Here is a 6000-nt window from a genome sequence, read left to right on the forward strand (position 1 = left end):
TTGATCTGTGGTAAATCTGATTAAGCCTTTCTATTTTTTTTTGCTAACTAAAAGTTTTTACTTTAGATCATATTAGTTATTTTAAGTTTTTTCAAATAAGTTTAAATAGTCAAAAATCTAAAATTGTTTTACAGTTTACTGCACTAAAATTTGGTTTATTATTGAGTTTTACTTTTTCCAAGGGATTTATAAAAGTTTTTAAAATAACTAATATGTTAAAAATAGAGATTTTGTAATATTGTTTTGTCGTTCTTTTTAAAAATACTTCTTAATTAGTCCCGAACTGAACTATTTAATAGTAACTGCTACTTCTCAATATGTCTTGTCTGGTTTATATAAGTTATTCTCAATGAGAACCTATTATTTATAAAACTATAAATAGGTAAATAGTTAATAAGTAGAGTTTACTTGTAGTGAGTAGTACTAACAAATTGGGTGTAACACATTCAATATTATGTCTAAATAGATCTTTATAAAATTATCATGGAAAATTGAACTATTTATGTCTAAATCATTTATAACTTCTATTTTTTTATCATAATACTAAAAAATTAAAACTTTATTTCTACATAATAATTAAAGAAGTATATCATGGATTTTGTTTTAGAAAACACATCATTTTGTTACAAAACTTTAAAAAATGTCAGTGTCTTGTAGAATTTGTCAAGAAGATATAAACTTCTGTACTGGAGAAATTTTAGTCTTGAACTGCGGACATCTATATCACAATGGATGTCTTCAGCAATGGTTGGATACCAATTCAACTTGTCCTGAATGTGGATCTGCAGTTACAAAAAACAATTTTGTGCAAAAACTTTACCCTTCTAAAAAAGAAGATGCGGAATCAGTATACAAAGGAACATCTGATGAAACTAAAAGCGTTTTAAAAGTTTACGAAGAACCCACAAAAAACCTGCAAAAAGTGTTTACCGAAAGAATTGTAAATCTTGAAAATAAAAACTTAGAGTTGGAAAATAATTACAAAAAAGTTATGAAAGATCTGCAAAAGGTTTCAGATGAAAAAGAAAATTTGCGCTCAAAATTGGACAATGAAGAACTGAAAAACAAAGTTTTAATATCCCAAATAAAAAAATTAGAGGAAAAGCTGTCTTCAGTTATTTGTTTGAATGAAGATGTAATAAGTACAAGTTAGTCAATATTTATGTGTTATGAATGTTTTTGATATTTTTCAACATGTTTCATATTAATCTATAGAATGGTGTTAGGTGTTAATTAATTTTGTTTCTTAGTTTGCTTTACAAACTAGTTATAATACTTCTTTCATCCAGAAGGTACTGAAAAAAAACTTGAGTTTATACTTGATATAAAAACAAGTGCTGAAAAATGAATAGCACAGGGGTCGGCAAATTGGGGCCCACGAGCATATAAATGTGACCTGCTGAGCAAAAATTCATTTTAAGTAATTTTTTTTTATACTTTGGTTTAACTTGTTTAATCTCGTTTTAAGCCCCTGTATAACATTTTAAAAAAATTCTAAGACTTTACTGCTTTAATTTAAAATTGTGAAAGATAGATTAGTAATCTATCAGGGCTTTTTTCTCAGTTTCATAATAACTTTTTTCTTACAACAGCAATTATCTGAAAAAGAAAGTTAAGAGTGCTTGGATTTAGTATGTTACTTATATAATACCTATTTAGTAAGAAAACTCAATGCAAATGTTTACCATTTTTCACAACAAATAAACAGTAGTTAACTACGATATTATTTCTTTACAGTTTTGGTTTTTTTAATTTTTTTTATTCCTAAGTTTATTTTATAGATAATCATTACTAAATGTTACATTTAAGAGTGCACAAAAACATTTAAAATTACATAATAACAAGAACTAAAGTTTTTTTTTTTTTGGTTTTGACACATTTTGATTTTTAGAGTTCTTTTGTGCATTTTAAATTATTTTTTATGCACACCAATGTACAAAGATGCTCATATTTTAAACCACTTTTTATTTAGTAACTTAGTTAGATTAAGTTTAGTATATGCATAAAATATCCAAGATCATTGTTTCTACATGTAGTATCTAAGTTTGTACAACCACATTTAAAACAATACATATAACATAAATTAAAATAGTCTTTGTTAGGTATATGTTTTCATTTTTCAAACAATATTTAATGTCAATTTAAGTTATTTTTAAATACGTTGCGTACTAATAAACACAATTGCTGGTTTTTGGAACTACATATTGATTACAAACTAGACTAAAGGAAGGTAAACTTATTAAGTTTGTCCATTGTAAATCAAAATAACTCAAGTTCAAGCAAATAAGCAGCTAAATGTTGCCAGACACTCAGACTATGACTATTTGAAGAAATCAAGTCTCAGGTCAAATTATTTTTAATTTATTTTTTAGCTTAAATAGCTTTTTGTATACTAAAATATTAGGCTAGGTTTTGGTCACTAAAGCTAGCTTTTTTGCTTTAAAAAGTGGCAATTTAAACTAACGATGTTTGTTTTGTTCGATCTACAGTGTTCATTTTTATTTAATATATGTTAAATTTAAAACCTTGCAGCTAATACAACTTAAAATATTATCTATGTTAATTGTATACATAAATTTGTATACAATCAGTGTTATTAAAAAATTATAAACCCGGAATAGCTTTATATTTGACAATTTATGCTTACAAAATCTGAAAAATTCTTGAATTTGAGAATTTTTGTAACAAACTAAAATCTTAAAAGTTTTTAAAAACGTGTAAAGTAGGTAATTATCAATTTGACAAATTAAATCTACCACATAAACAATTTTTTTTAAACACATCTAAAGAAGCTTAACAATCTCTTTTTAATATTGATATGTTATTAAAGATATTTATTTTAGCTTTTATTTAGTTTTATACTTAAAATAGAAGCTAAAAATTGTACTTAAAAAAAATTTTATATTGGTGCATTGTACCTTTGCTTCTAAAATCTCTTTGTCTATTGTTGTGCTTTGCATTGAAATAAACTCAAAAATTCTTCTAAAATGTCAAAGTTAGTAACAATACCACTAATAAAAATACTTAGATGAATAATATTTGTTGTATCAGTGCTGTCATTTTAACAGATTGATTAAAGTCCTAACTTTATGTATACAAGCTTATAATCTTCAGACATTTCTTAAACACGACTTGTTATTGTCATTGAAAAAATAAACAAAAAAACTTTACTACCGCAAACACAAACTTTTTAAAAGAGTTTGAAATTCTAAAAGGTAACTTCTTTTTAGTCATAAATTTTGCTACTTCATAACTTTCCTTTACAATTTTTTTGGTCACTCTTTAGTTATTGAAAATAATCATGTGCTTTGTTTTAAGTGAGTTAAGCGATACGTTATTTGTATTTTTCCCAAAACACCTAACAAACGTTTTTTAATTCATATAGCTTTTCTTACATTTCACATTTACTCATTTAAATGCAATGTTTTAATTTCAGATAAATAATTGCTTAATACTCAATAAAAAATAACTTTTCTAATTAATTAATGACTTAATAAATTTTTATAATTTTCTTAAAAATATTTAAGAAACCTTTATGTCCATTCAAGCTGACTCAAAATGTTTTTCTGCTTTACTTTTTACTCACTCTTAATAAACCTCGTTACATTTTTTACATATAGACATTTTTTTTAAACTTAGATGTGTGTTAAACTTTTATATTAACAAATTTTAAACAAATCTTAAAAAACTCATGAAATTTTTTATGACTGTACTGCAGTTTACTAATTGTATTTTTTTCTTGTCTACTTAAAAATTGTGTAATTTTTTATAATTCTGATGTTTTAGTTAGGTATTTAAGCTTGATTAAGATCAAGTTTTTAGCTTATTTAACTTTAATAAACTTAGGCTGGTTTGATATAACTCAGAAATTTTTGCTTTAAAGTGGTAACTATGTGGATGACTAATTAATCATAATAATTTATCTTCTTAAAGTTACTTACGAGCATTAATTACTTAAAATAATTTGTTTTAGCTTTTCTACAATACAAATAGGTTCTAGTTTTATTTAGATAACTAATTACTGAAGGTTTTAAATAGTGAAAACTATTTAATACGCAAAAATTGTTTTCAAATGTTGATATATTTTAAAATATGAAAAGGTGGTTCAAAATATGGAGAAATGTATAAAAGTGACCCAAAAATGCTTTTCAAGCTCGGTTTTTATAGAGAGTTAGGTTTTAAGTTAAATAAAAATATATTGAGCTTAGCTTATTTTGTGTTTAAATAAGTACATAGTTTATTAAAACTTAATTATTATAGTTAATGTGAATTGATTCCAATGAACATTTATAATTTAAATATAAAATATGTGAAGCTAAAAGTCATTTGTAATAATTAATTGAGTAAAAGAAAAACTTTCTCTAGTGTGACTAAAACTAAATGCAAAACATTATTAAAGTTGTACTAAAACTAAAATTTCGGTCCGCGAAAATTTAAAAAACATGAAGTTTTGCCCGCGAGCACCAACTGCCTGCTGACTCCTGGATTAGCAGTTAAAACAAAAAATAGCTTAAGCAACCCAATTTTTTCAATTTCTATATTTTAAACTATTTTTACTAGTAAAATTTGAACTCTTTACTTTTACTTTGCTTAACACACGATTAAATTGATCATCCTGTGAGCATACAACTTGTATTTGTAAGCAAATCAGCTCAAACCCGAAAGCTAGCCCGTAAGGCAAAAATTTAGTAATAAACATGAGGTAAAAGATACGATGACATATTGAAACTTTTTTTTTTTTAATTTTGTTTATTGATAAACACAGGTTCAGATTGTACCAACTTAAGTTAATTACTTAAAATCTTAACTCTTTTTTTTTCAAAGTGTCATAACTGTATACTAGGGTGCTTTTTATACAGTGATTTTTGAGTGATCAGCCAGCAAATTTTAAATTTTCGGAAATATAATAAAAACATCTTGTGCAAAATTTTAGATGATTCGAACAAACTTTTACTTTGGCGATTATCTGAAAACCACCTTCATGCAAACTGTCTGGGACTTTTAAAAAATCAACCATTGAGTACTTTTAGTGGCTATTAATCGCAAAAGTACAATGTGCCGATTTTAAAACGATTTAAATTAAGTATTATTGTAACACTTTCCTTAAAAAAAATACACGTAAAAAGACCTAAAAATGGATATAAATTACATAAAATCGAAAAATGTCTCAAAAAGATTTTTTTAAACCATCTGAAATTGTTAACAAAGTATATTTGTGATATCTCGCAACATGTAAAAACAGTTCAGATAAAAATTTCAAAGAGAAACTTTTTGGATCCTATACACTTTGCATTTGGTTGGCTTTTATAAAATTAATTGGTGCAAAATAGAAAACATCTTCAAGTCGTCTAAAATTTTGTACAAGGTGTTTTTATGATATTTTCGAAACATGATATTTTTTCCAGCCGAAAACTCAAAAGTGGTGTATAAATAAGCACCCAAATGTAAGCTGATTTCATTCTCAAAATTATCAAAAAATATATTTATTTTTGGCCACTACTCAGATGTCAATTAAGTTTATTAATTAAAATGTTGGTACTAATAAATTATTATTACAATATATTTAAACCCTTTAATGTTCTTTACCACTCAAAACAACACTACTAAAATTAAATAGATATGTTTTCAAATAAAAAAAGAAATTATACTTTGCATTATTACTCACTTTTGTTTTTAAGATAATTTAAACGCTTTAAACGTAATATAAAAATAAAATTAGGTGAAAAAGTAAAAGATACCGAAGATGATCGAACAGGAGCAAAATCCATCGTGGTTGTAAGTTCCTACTACGAATACAGTTACCAGTATCTTATAGATGATAAAAAGTGGGTTAGAATAAACAAATATCCACAGTTAGTAGGTGATATTGGTGGGATTTATAAAATCAACAAGAAAGTATACGTAGTTGATGCAAAAGGAATTTCAACACTGGACAACGAGTTTTACAAGCTACCAACAGGTGACGAGTATAGTTTGTGCTTTTCATGTCTAGCTGGAGAC

This window comes from Thalia democratica, chromosome 7, assembly GCF_965202585.1.
Source record: "Thalia democratica chromosome 7, ktThaDemo2.hap1.1, whole genome shotgun sequence".
Lineage (NCBI taxonomy): Eukaryota > Metazoa > Chordata > Thaliacea > Salpida > Salpidae > Thalia > Thalia democratica.